Genomic DNA, 13,762 nt, shown 5'->3' with positions numbered 1-13,762 from the left:
CCACATGGACGGAACTACGTGTGCCTGGGCCTGTGGTGAGGGCGGAAAGGCGGGGTGGACCGCGTCCACCGTGCTGGTGCTGGGAGGTGACAGGAGGCTCGAGGCCCGGGATGTGTGATCTCGATTCCATCTTCAGTGGGTTTCATTTGCTTTGTGTGTGGAGCAAGTGATGGGGGGGTACATGCAGCTCCCATGGGGATGACGGAGCCTCTGAGCACCTCCTGGCAATTGTCGGGGTCAACCGAAAACCCTCTGCACCGTGCTGCTCCCTCCATCTGGGCCAACGGACACAGTGATGGTGCAGGAAGGGCCACCCGGTGCCAGTCTGGGTCCCCCTGTCACACCCAGCTGGCTCCTGCTGTGGTCCTGCCTCCCCGTGCTCGGCCTCAGCAGTCCGCCTGGCCTCTGAGGACCAGCGGGGCTGGTGGGGAGGGGAATGACCACTCTGTGCAGAGTCCGCCGCACAGCACATCTGGCCCTCTGTGCCGAAGCCCTTAGGCATGGATCTGGCCAGCTCTCCCAGAGCTGAGCCAGACACTCACGCGCCCCGGGCCAGCTCATTAGGAGGTTGCCGGAAGAGCAGTGACAAAGCACCGGGAAGCACCTGGTAGCAGTAAGGCTTCCTCCCAGGCTCCCTGTCCAACCACGCAGGCTGCAGTGTGACCAGAGTTTGCAGACTTGACAACAACGGCATGCGCGCACACACACACACACACACACACACACACACACACACACACACACACACACACACATACTGCTCTCTACCAAGAGGTCCCACCACTCACTTCTGCCGAGTAGAGACACTCCTGGCCCTAAACATCACTCCCATCATTCCATCTTTAAGCTCATCCCACCAAGCAATTCCACTCCAACTACCAGGCCCCCCTGAGACCCAGTCTGTCACTCTGAGTCTTACTAAACAGTCAGAGTGATCATTGCCATAAGATTTGCTCCGTCATTCAGCGTTCCAAGAAATGACAGCCTAGGCAGAAATGACACACATAGAACTTATCACTAGTGCAACCTGCAAATAGGATATCACAGGGTAAATGAGAGTCACTGTCCCTTAATTGTAATTATCTTCTTTTTGGTGGTACAAGGGTGTAAACTCAGGACTTCTTGCTTGCACTAGGCAGGTGCTGTACTGCTTGAGCCCCCTCTCCAACCCAACTCATGTCGATTAGAAAACAAAGGCAGCAGTCACCAGGCACTGGTGGCTCATGCCTGTCATCCTAGCTACTCAGGAGGCTGAGATCTGAGGATTGCAGTTCAAAGCCAGCCTGGGCAGGAAAGTCCTTGAGACTCTTATCTCCAATGAACCACCAGAAAATCAGAAGTGTTGCTGTAGTTCAAGTGCTAGAGCACTAGCCTTGAGCGAAGAGCGTAGGGACAGTGCCCAAGCTCCAGAGTTCAAGCCCCATGAATAACAACAACAAAAAAGGCAGCCACGGTTTCTTTAAGCAGAAACTCTAATTTTCCTCTAAACAAAAGAAGCTTTCCAATGAGAAAATAACATTATTTCCAGGAGCACAGGAGCAAAGCCACAGGGTTTAGGGGACGGAGCTGAGCCGTGGGGCTTCTGATGGGTGAAGGAGGATGTGCCGAGGTTAAAGGGCCCTGGTGGAAGAGCCTGCCCAGCTTCATAAATACAAGACAAGGCTGAGCAGGTGATTTTCCTCTCACACACGACATTTCTTCTTATCCTCAGGAAATCTGCTCAGGGCACCACTAACAAACCACAAACCTGTCAGGACAGAGATGCTGAGTAGCAAATCACAGCTTTGATCACGATGCAGAAAAAAAGCTAGCAAGCGAGCAAGCACGCATATAACACCCAACAGGGCCTTTTTCTGTCATTCTGTGAAAGCTGACTCCTTATCCCTTCCTCAGTCCCCCCTGAGAACTCAGAGTCTCTCACACTCTAGTCTGAACTAGACTGTCTGACCAAATGGGCAGACAGAGAGCTCCAAGGAGAGAGGCCACAAAGGTTAAGATGAAGGGAGAAAGGGCTGCCTTCCATGCTGCTGGGAATTAAAGCCACCAGTAGTATCACCATTGTGGAAAACAGTTTGGTGCTTGCTCAGAAAAATTAAAACTAGAGCTGCCATATGACCCAGCAATTCCTCTACTGGGTCAATATAGCCAAAGGAAATTAACAGTATGCCCAAGAGACACCTGGACCATTGCTCACTGCAGCATTATTCACTGTGGCCAACATCTGGAATCAACCTTTCTGTGAGCAGCTGATGCATAAAGACCACGTAATCTATATACACAATGGAATACTACTCAGCCATAAAAAGGAGGACCCCCTTCTGTTGCAGCAGCATGGATGGCATCAGAGGACATTGCATTGAAGGAAATGAGCCAGCATGATCTCACTCACATGTAAAAGCTAAACAAGTTGTTCTCATGGAAGCACGGTAGCTCATAGGTAGAACGGTATGCATCAGAGCTGAGAAGAAGGTGGCCAGGGGATACAAAGTCACAGATAGGAGGAGAGCAATCTGGTGTGCTACTGCACAGTACGGTCACCATGGTATACAATATGGCACTGAGTCAAAAATAGAAGGGAGGATTTTGGATGTCTGCATTTCAAAGAAATAATAAATGTCGGAGATACCCTTATTGATAATGATACAATGAATACATGCACCAAAACATACTATATACATATTGTACAATGACTATGTGTCAGTTTAAAACCAAACAGTGGCTCACACTCGTAATCTTAGCTACTTCAGGTGGCAGAGATCTGGAAGATCATGGTTAGAAAAAAAGCCCCTAGCCAAAAAGTCCATGAAATTTCATCTCCAAAATAACCAGCAAAAAACAGTCCTAGAGGTATGGTTCAAGTGGTAGAGCACCCGCCTAGCAAGTGGGAGACCTTGTGTTCAAATCTCAGTACCAGCCAGCAAACAAACAAAAACAGAAAGGGTGGGATGGTGAAAAGAACGGAGAGTTTCCCCTATCTTCCAAGGGTACCTGCTGCATCTGGTGACCAGATGTGCCCAGCCAGGGGAGGGGCAGGGTTCTTGGAAGAAGCCCCAGTAGAGAGGGGCCTGGCAGGTGGAGGAAAATGACATATTGCAGGCCCCCTTGGACAGAAGACAGTTAAGGATGCTTCATGACCTCTCGCTTCCCCACTGTGCCTTTCTCAAATGTTTTCATGGCACATTCTATTCATCAAGGTCTGTCTGCCTAAACCAAATCATTTAGAAATTATGAGAACAGCCAGATGTTCCCTCATTCCACAGTGAGGGTCTGGACTGGTAATTTTTTTTTTTTTACAAAGGTCAGATAGTAAGACGTTTAGGCTTTGTGATCATTGCTGTGGGTCTTATTTTGTTTTGTTTTGTTTTCTTTTTAAAGCAACTGCCAGGGCAGTTTCCAGGGCTTCGTGGACTCCTTGGGCTGGCCTTGGAAGGCGGGCAGCAAGAGCGTCCTTTCCGTGGACAGGCATCAGAGGGAGAAAGCTGGCAGAGCCGGCAAATCCTCGTCTCCAATTATTCTTTAGAGAGAATTTGGGGGAATCATGACCTCAACAAAGGGAAATAGTTGGGGTCCATTCCAAGTATCTGCAGGGAAAACACATCCCCAAATCTTCCCCAAATAGATCCTCAACTGTATGTTCTTTGTGATGGTTCACGGAGCTGGTATGCAGGCAGATCCTCTGCTCCGTGTGATGTCACCTGGACTGCTCAGGTGGGATTGTAGGTGTCACTGTGCTACCATCAGATGTGACCGCACAATGTCCTATGTCAGAAGCTAAATACCCAGGGAGCTGGGCGGTTCTTCTCCAAATGCTGTCCATGGTTCCCCAATGGTGTCCTAAGATGCAGGCTCCAGATTCTGCATAATTCATGGAAGATCATCTATACCCAGCAAAGAGGGGGAAGAAGAGACTCCAGGTGGTGAGTGCGCACGCGCATGTGTACACAAACACACACACACACACACACGCACACACGCATGCGCACGGATAAGTGGATGGGGGCCACCTTTGTGGGTTATCCCAATAAAGGATTTGAGATGCTTCAAACAGACTGATGGGAAAGGTTGATCCAGACATTGACAGAGCACTCGCTTGACATCAGATGTACTGAAGTGGTCTGCGGCTGCAAAGCACATACCTGTAACTCCACCTGCTCCTGTGGCTGAAGTAGGACCATTACAAGTTCAAGGCCAGACTAGGCAATATCTTTTTTCTTAAAAAAAATTCTAAGTTTGTATGGTGGCTCAAGTCTATCTGTAATCCTTCTTGGGAGGCAGAGATCTGGGGATTGAGGTTCAAGAGTTCACAGAAAGCTTCACAAGACTCCATCTCAAGCAATAGCTGGGCAAGTAGCATGTATTTGTTACTCCAGCTCCAGAGAAGCACAAAGTCTGGGCACAGTGGTGTATACCTGTCCTCCTCAGCAACATGGAGACACACAGGCCAGCCAGGGCACATGACCTTGAAAATAACCAGAGCAAAAAGGGGCTGGAAGTGTGGCTCAGTGGTAGTGCCTGTCGAGCAAGTGTAAGGCCCTGAGGAGTTCAACCTACAGTACTACATAGACGGGAGGAAGGAAGGAAGAAAGGAAGGAAGGAAGGAAGGAAGGAAGGAAGGAAGGAAGGAAGGAAGGAAGGAAGGAAGGAAGGAAGGAAGGAAGAGTTCTACTGCCAGAAAGGGAAAGCCTGGAAGGCAGATGGTTGCTGCTGGCGGGCACATTTGAGCTCTTGTCACCTGGATGGAAAAGTGTACCCCAGGGACAAGTTGTTAGGAAACCGAGTCACAATGGTGTTAGAATAAAGAAAGAGTAGAAAGCAACCTCAACGGGCCAGACCAACTTTAATGGAAAGTTGAGGAGGGACGCCAGGGCGACCTGAGGAGAGTCAGGAGATTCAGGCATGGAGGAACGGCAGCAGGAGTGGAAGGACTTGGGTAGGGTTGAAGGTGGCTGGAGGGTATAAAAAGTATGGGGACAAGCTTTGTGAATTGGTGGTAATTTAAGCATGCTTGGCTCCAGGAGCCTGCTGAGCAGGTCTGGGTTTAGCAAGGTATGGTGTGCTTCAGGGAATTCAGGCACCGGTTACCTAAGGGTGGGGTGGGAGAGTGGACTTTCACATTTTTGGGATGGCAGATTCCCGTCATTTGAGACCCTGAAGGGATACAAAAGGGGTACAAAAGGTTGAGGGGCATCTTTTCTGGCTATTTCCTGATGGCATTGAAGGGGTTCCTGGGGCTGGGGTCTTCAGGGTCTGCGTCTGTGTTGGGCAGGGCAGGATGGTGTAAGAGAAGTCTCCATTTGCCTGCAATAATAGACTTTGACTTGCTCCTGGCTGGTGGTCTGGGTGAGGGCATTTATCCTGTTCAAGAGACACTTTTGCAAAAGGTTAAGAAAACAGGGTCCGAGGAGGAGGAGGAAGAGGATGACTGTTAAAGGTGCTAATAGAAGAGCCAGCCAGGGGGACCCCTGTGAGAGGAACCCCATTAGGACATCCACTGGAGGGACTCCCACAGAAATGATGTGTCCTGTAGAAAGGCACCGTGTCCCCCTTGTGCAGCAGTGAGTCACGCCTGTGTCTATTGTGGACAACTGTGGCCAGTGAGTTGTCGTTGTAACGCTGGGGCTGATTGGCTGAGAGCTGTAAAATCCTCTGTGACTGGCTGGCTCCAAGTCCTGTGCCTGATGTGGTTAGTTGTCCCCCTGAGGAGAGTGATGGTAGGTCGTGGGAGAGGGCTGAGATGTAGGGAGGCCTCCAGATGAGCGAGGAGGCTTCTCCTCTGGCTGGAGGACTATGAGGTCAGGCAAAAGGCTGACCAGGTGGCAGTACAGGTCGATAGGAATGACATGGGAGAACACACCCTGGTCACAAGCCGGAAAAGTTCCATTTGGAACACAAACCCACATGTGTCCCATTACAGGGAAGGAGGAATTTCCATCTAACTGGACCGGGGTCAGGAAGGAAGAGTCTAGGGTTTCTGGCGGCTGGGTCGGGGAAAGCATGGTGGACTGGTTAAGAATAATAAGCCAGAGGCTGGGAAGGTGGCTTAGTGGTAAAGTGCTTGTCTTGCATTCATGAGGCCCTAGGTTCGATTCCTCAGCATCACATAAGCAGAAAAAACTGAAAGTGGCGCTGTGGTTCAAGTGGTAGAGCACTAGCCTTGAGCTGAGGAGCTGAGGGACAGCGCCCAGGCCCAGAGTTCAGGCCCCATGACCACCACCAACAACAACAAAAAGAATAAGCCAGATATTGTATGGGGCGTGGCTTTGTACAGATCCAGCAGTCAGAAGCCAGGGCTGGATTGAAGTGGTTACGAGCCAAGAGGAAGCCCTTCATCATTTCTGTAACTGGGCGATAGATACCTGCTGAGTATGGATGGAAGACCCAGGAAGGCACCAAGGCAAACTACCCTGAGTCCAGGAGGTAGACAGATATGGGCATCAGACAGGCATGTGTATGAACTATTTAGTTTTACCTGCTGGCTTCAGTTACTTTTGAAGGGACCAGAATGAGTGACTCCATTCAGGCTCCGATGCCATCCCCTCTTATCGGAGCAGTTCTTCCCAACCGCCTCTGGGTGTGTGGTCCCTCATCACCAGGACCAGCTTTGTCCCAGTAGATCCGAGAGCTCTCTTCTCCTTCCTGGGATAATATCCCAGTTGGCGCTTTTGCTCATGGTTGGGGTGATGTGTCCCAGTCGGTCGAATCCCACGTTGGAGGCGGGTGACTGACAGGTCGGGTGAGAGTTGGTGCCAATAGGCCCTTTTCGTTCAATTTTAAAAGTTTCAGGACAAGTTTTACAAGTTTGTGATTTTGGCCTAAAGTGATTTCAGCATGCCTGGTTCTAGGAGCCAGTTGTGCACGCTCACTGAGCAGATCTGGGTTTAGCCAGATGAGCCTGCTTTGGGGAATTCAGGCACCTGTTACCTGCAGGGGTAACATTTCGAGAGTGGCAGATCCCCATCACAAGTGATGGCAGAGATGTGTCCACGCCCAGCAGTCCAGAAGAGGCGACCAGCTAGGATAGGAATGTGATGGTAACGCTGCTTTCCTCAATGACGGAATGATACTATAGCACCGCAAGCCAGCAGCCCACAGGCCAGTGGTCCAGCAGTGAGAGAGGGCCGGGCAGGGGTGAGAGGTGATTGGCAGAGCCGAAGGCCGGAGAGCCACGGGCTGGACTGCAGGGAGCAATGTCAGGGGACTTTCCCGAGGAGGCTGAGTGGGGGTCATGCCAGGACAGGGCAGCGGCGTGTTCAAACATGCCCCAGACGGGACCGGCCAGATTGAAGGGAAACAAAAGGTTTCAGAGTCCAGGATTTATTGCAAGAAGTCTGAGAATCTATCTCTGAATCCAGTCTTCTCTATAGACTGAAAAGAACCCCACAAGCAAGCAAGCAAACAAACAAAACCATAATGAACCACAAAGAATAATTCATCCTATGTGCTTCCAAGACCTACTGAATTCATGGAGGCTTTTATTTGTTTGCTTTTTGTGCCAGTCCTGGGGCTTGAACTCAGGGCCTGGGTGCTATCTATTAGCTCCTTGGCTCAAAGCTGGTGCTCTGTCACTTCAACCACACCTCTACTTCTGGCTTTTTAGTGGTAAACTGGAGATAAAAGTCTCATGGACTTTCCTGCCTGGGCTGACTTTGAACCACGATCCTCGGATCTCAGCCTCCTGAGTAGCTAGATGACTGGCAGCCAGCACATGGAGGCTTTTGTTGGAAGGAGTTGAAGCTAGAACCCTTACCATGCTTAGCGCAGGAAAATCTTTACTATTACAGAGAGGGCTTTGTAGTAAGAGGGGATGAGAGGCCCAGACATGCAGGGTGTAAACCCAATGCAAGGAGGGCAGCGGCTGGCCTGGGGGCTTCCTGGCACTCAGAGGCCACCAGCAGAGGGACGGCCCATTCAGGCTGCAAACGAGTAAAGCAGAGGCTGTGAGCAAATGTCAGATGTGAACAGGACAAGGAGCAGAGGCCCCAGAGCCCAGGTACCCGGCTTCAAATCCCAGCTGCACCACTGACCTGCTAGGCAAATCGGGGCAAGTTCTTGCCGTCTCCAACGAGATCGTTTCCTCAGCCTAAGACGATAATAGAGTTGGCAATGGAAAGTGGGTAGATGGCATCAAGGCTGAGACCAAGTGAGAATACCTGGGGCTGGCTGGGCACGGTGGCCATCTTCCCAGGCAACCCTGAGGGACCTTTGCCGGACTGTGTCCTGCCATTCTCTTATTAGGGCAGTCAGGCTGGATGAGAGCCTGCTCACATGGAGACCACTGTAAAGGCTTTCTGAGACTTGAACCTAGGAACTTAGGGGAGGGAGGGAGGGAAAGAAGGAAGAGGAGGAAGGGAGGAAAGGAGGAAGGAATGGAGGAAGAAAGGAGGAGGAGAAAGGGAGGAAAGAAGGAGGGAAGGAGGAGGAGAAGGGGAGGAAAGGAGGAAGGAACGGAGGAAGGGAGGAGGAGGAAGAAGGGAAGAAAAAGAGGAAGGAAGGAAAGAAGGAAGAAAGAAAGGAGGGAGGGAGGAAAAAGGAGGGATGGAGGAGGGAAGGAAGGAGGAGGAAAAAGGGATGAAGGAAGAGAGGGAGGGAGGGAGGGAAGGAAGAAGGGAAGGAGGGGAGAAAGGAGGGAAGGAAGGAAGGGAAGGAGGGAAGAAACGAGGGAAGGACGAAAGGAAGGAAAGAAGGAAGGGAGAGAGGGAGGGAAGGAAGGAGGAAGAGAAAGGGAAGGAGGAAGGAAAAGAAGGAAGGAAGGGAAGGACAGAAAGAGGGAGGAAGGGAGGAGTGAGGGAGAAAGGAAAGAAGAGAGGGAAGGAGGGAGGAAGGAAAGAAGGAAGGCGGGCAGGGAGGGAGGGAGGAAGGAAGGAGGGGAAGAAGGGAAGGTGGGAAGGGAGGAGGAGGAAGGGAGGAAGAAGGGAGGAAGGAAAGTAAGGAAGGGAAGGAAGGAGAGAGGGAGGAAGGAAGGAGGGAGGGAGAAAAGAAAGAAGGGAGGGAGAGAGGCAGGAAAGAAGGCAGACAGGGAGGGAGTTAGGAAGGAAGACCCATAATCCTGGGGCACAGGTCACGATGAGAGACAAGTATCTCCCACTTTGCCATGGGGGTCACAGCACCCACACTGCCCATGTTCATGCATGGATGCTACATGCTGGCGTCCCCCAACTGTGCCCAACCATGCATGAGCTGGGCGGGCACTGGCCATCAGAAAACCAACTGAGAGTATGGCTGGCCATCCATCCCCAAGAGATACATGGAGACCCTTCCCTCCCCCTAGCACATGCATGCATGCATGCACATACACACATACCACACACCACACACACACACACACACACCTCCATGGTCTCCTCAAGTCTGACTATAGGGTAGAGAGGGGCTGGGGTGAAGAAGGACACCTCCATCCCTCTGAGTAGAGCCCGGCATGTCATCCTCTGCTCCCTGCTGCCGGCCAGTGCCTGGGCACCGGAGGGCTCACGGTCCCCTGGGCTGCATTTGCCTCCTCCCTGAATCTCTTGGGGCCTAGTCCACCCCCCTGAGCAAGGGCCGAGGCCTGCCAGGCCCCACCATGCCCTCCCAGGCCAGCTGTCCATCCCCTCTCCAGCCCTGGTCCCCTCCTCCAGGAGCCCCCGGCGGACAGGGCCCTTACCACCACCGGCGCTCTCTCAGTTCCATCTTGTCTCCCATGACCACATCTGGTCTCCCTTCCCTGAGCCGCAGCCCCTTCCAGACCGCAATGGCGCCCAGCCCCCAGCCCAGCTCTATCCAGCCCTCAGTCTCCAACCTCCCCAGTGGCCGGTTCCTCACCTCCCCCCTGGGCTCAGAGACCCCTGGAATGGCCAGATGAGGCAGGCGCCGGTGCTCCCTGGTTCTTGCGTCTCCTCCTTCAGTGGCAGGACAGAGTCAAGGGCGACGTCCCCTCAGTGACGATTGCCCGGCATCTGCGTTAGGACTGCGCAGACTGGGGGCCCCTCTCAGAACCACCGCCCTCCACCAGATCGTGTTAAACCAGGGAAGCCAAGCTGGGAGACACCAACGGTGCGTGTCTCCTCTCCAAGGCGGAAGCTGGATCTAAAATACAGCGGGACGTGATCAGTGATACAGGACTGCAGACATTCACACACAGTGAGCCCAAAGGAGGGCACGCTGAGGAGAGGAGCACAAAGGCGCCATGCCTGCCCGCCTCTGATCATATGAAAGAAGATTTATCGAAATGATCTCCAGGAAATGGAAGCTGGAGGCTTTTTTTGGTCTCTTTTCTGCTAATTGGGTTTTCTTTTTGTCTTGTTCGTTTATCTGTCTTTGGGAGGGTAAGGGGGAGCACAGAAACGGAGGGACAGGGGGTGAACAAACGCAGCAGTGGTCCTCACGGGACACAATGTGGAAAATGAACTTGTGGGTGGGGATGGGAGGGAGACATTGAGGGAATGGGGGGACATTGTCCAAAAAGCAATGTCTCCTTGACCTGACGTTTGTAACTGCAATCCTTCCAGACCTCACCTTTATCATAACTACACACGTGTTAATAAATAAATACAACTGACCTCCCCTCCTGTCACCCCTCCGGCTTCTCCTCCTGCTCCCTTTCATCGCTAAGGATACTGAGGCCCCAAGAGGCAAGATACCGGGCTCCAGACCACCAGGGGCTGAGTGAGCAGAGCCAGGGGGGTCTGCTTTCCACCCCAAGCCTCCCCCCCCCCCAAGCTCTCTCTCCGTGGAGAAACTGTGCTTCAATCTGCGGGAGGGGGAAGAGGGGACGTGAGGGCACAGGGTGCAGCCAAGATTCTTTCGAGTTAATACACGTCACCCCGCAGGACTGACCTCATAAATATCATTAGATCCTGCAGCGGCCCCTGCCCGCCAGACCCTGGACGTGAGGTACTGTATCCTGTTCCCAGCCACAGCAGGTGGAAATAGTGTGAACTAATGAAATCGCACCAGCGAAGCCACCCAGCGAAGCCACAGCCCGTCTGCTGGCAGGCAGCAGCGGCAGCAGCGGGGACACTGCTGATCCGCACACACTGCCTTCCCTCCCTCCACCGGCTTTGGACCAGGGCAGAGGCAGATAGACAGACTAGGCTCTGGTCCCAGGGTGCTGTGTGACCTTGGAGGAGTGACTGGACTTCTCTGAACTTCAGTTTTGTCCACTGGTGAAAATCAATTAGACAATGAGGTCCATTTCAGTAACATATATGCACATGACTGGAGCCTACATCACATGTCCCTCCGAGGGCTGTGAGCCAATATGAGGAGCCAAGGGATGGCTCGGTGTGGGATGACAATTTCCACCAAGTCCCCAGGATCTCATCTCTATCAGAACAAGGAACCCTGAAACTAGAAGAAAGTTCCACTGCCTGTCAGCCGTCCTGAGAGGCAGGAGGGGAGGGGGGGGTGCACTGGGGACCTCAAGTTCAGAAAAGTGAGTTCCATGCACTCTGCCTTAAAGCTCACCTGGGCTTGGCCCACCTCCCTGTGCCTGGTACCCGGGCCCCCCAAGACTCGACTGAGTGGGCTGCTTCCGGACCTGCCTGCCAGACTGTTCTGTGCCTTCCTCATGAAAGGCCGGGGCCTGCAGGGTTCCCAGCCCCCAGCTCCCCGTCCCTGCCTAGCCCCGGCTCAGGGGTGAGCGACAGAATGGGTGAACAGCCAGATGCTCACAGCCAGCAGATCTGGCCCTGAGCCTTCTCAGCAAGCAGCAAGGCGGGGAAGCCCTGTTCTCCACAAGAAGGGCCCAGGGGCTCACAGCCCAGCGGGGTGCAGTCCTCTATGACATCCATCGGGGGATGGCTCTTCTCAGAAGAGAGAGAGAGAGAGAGAGAGAGAGAGAGAGAGAGAGAGAGAGAGAGAGAGAGAGAGAGAGAGAGAGAGAGAGAGAGAGAGAGAGAAAGAAAGAGAGAGAGAGAGAGAGAGAAAGAAAGAGAGAGAGAGAGAGAGAGAGAGAGAGAGAGAGAGAGAGAGAGAGAGAGAGAGAGAGAGAGAGAGAGAGATCCTTAGGATAGAATTAGGATTCTGGATCAAGCCATACCTGAAACCCTACAGGGTGTTTCAGTTGCACAGGTCAAATCTCCCCTGACCTTCCCCTGGCTCCTCAGGACTAGGCATGGAAACAGGGCCTGATGCGTGCTAGTCAAAAATAGGCTTGACTGAAAACTCATTTTCTGGCATGGAGGCCCCTGTAAAAATCAAGTAGGCTAAGAAGGCAAAGGCGGCTTGAATTAGCAAAGCTGCAGAGCAAATCTTGCAGGAAATTCTCCCCGGGCTTTAGGACATCCTTGACTTTCCTCAAATGGGAGAAAAGATGCTGCCTCAGAACTGGACGCTTGATTTCAAATCCCAGCTCTGCGCGTGCTTTTCTGAGCTGTGCGACTCTGGGATTGTATTTCTTCAAACCCCTGAGAGTCCTGCAAGGGCAAAGTGAAATCATGTCACAAAGTGCACCCTCCCCGCATGGTACGGCCCACCCAGAGCTGCTTGAATACAAGTCCCCGAAGAAGCCAGAGGAAGGACTCTCTCCGGATGGTGCGGTCCGCAGTCTTCGCCTGGTTCTTCTTCAAGAAGCCAGGCGGTGTGGCAGAAAGGAGAATACTCTTCGGCGTCAAAGAGACTTGAGTTAAAAGCATGCCTCTGCTGTATGACCTTGTGCCAGTAGTCTAACCATTCTGAGCCTAATTCTTTCTCGTAGGTGAAGTGGGCAAAGGACCTGACCAACCTCTTGAGAGGATAAGGAAGGGATGGAAGTGTGAGGCTGGATCTGCTCTCGGGGACAGTGCTCCACAAACAGAGCCCCAGACCTGGCTGGTCCTCAGCAATGCTGGGCTCCCCCCTCCCCTAGCTCAGCCAGGCCTGGGGCAAATTCCAGCTCTACCTGGAACTTCGGGACCAGCCCTGGCCTCACTCCCACGTACCCCGAACCCCAGCACACAACCCTGGGATCTGAGTCAGCCACTTTAATGCTAGGTCTGTGGGTTGTGGTAGGCTGTGGCTGATCATTAGTGGGGGCCCCCACCCCGAGTTCCTAGGAGTCAGTCTCCTGTCCTGTACCTGGGAGCAGGAGCTACTGCCCCTGGGGATCCATCTTGCTCCCTAGCAAGACTCTCTGGGGAATCCAGTCATGCATGACCTCCCCCACTGGCTCCACCCACAGCCCTGAGTCCAGAAGCTTCTCTCTGGGAGATTGAAATCTATCCCTAGGATCCTCCCAGCTCCCCAGTGCAGCTCCAGCCCCAGCTTCCTCTTCCATCCAGTTCTCCATGCGCTTTTCCCAGCCATGAAGCCACTGGGCAGCGAAGGGGCCTCAGCCCTCACAGCCTCCCACATGGAGGCCCAGCCTCCTCAGCCCCTCCCACCACCTGGACTCCATGGTCCAGCATCTCAGTGCCCTGGAGATCCGTGCTAGGGTTAGGAATGGGGAGAGGAAAGCTGAGCGTCGTGCCTGCTAGATACGCAATCACTTGAACTCGTTCATGCTGCTCAAGCCCTGCTCTAGACCCCCATCTCCGGTCGGGGACTGAGACAATCAGAGACGCCTTTCAACTCATGCTCTGTACAAGGGGCATTCTGCTGTGATGCCAGGGCCCTAACTGCCCCCCCTTGAGCTCATCTGCTGTGCATTTTCTAGCTGGGATGCTGCGGCATGTAGCGGGAGGGGCTGGGGACGCACAGGGAATAGAAGAATCCACTGCAGTCTCCATTTCCGATGCCCAGCTGTGTGCGGCAGAGCCTTTGCACCCACAGCCACGTCTGTTCTCCCGGCAAGAACCCTCACCCCATG

Source organism: Dipodomys merriami, unplaced genomic scaffold (assembly GCF_024711535.1).
Source record: "Dipodomys merriami isolate MVZ:Mamm:240054 unplaced genomic scaffold, mDipMer1.0.p SCAF_55, whole genome shotgun sequence".
Classification (NCBI taxonomy): domain Eukaryota; kingdom Metazoa; phylum Chordata; class Mammalia; order Rodentia; family Heteromyidae; genus Dipodomys; species Dipodomys merriami.
The sequence above is the reverse complement of the archived record's forward strand: the minus strand, read 5'-3'. Positions refer to the sequence as shown.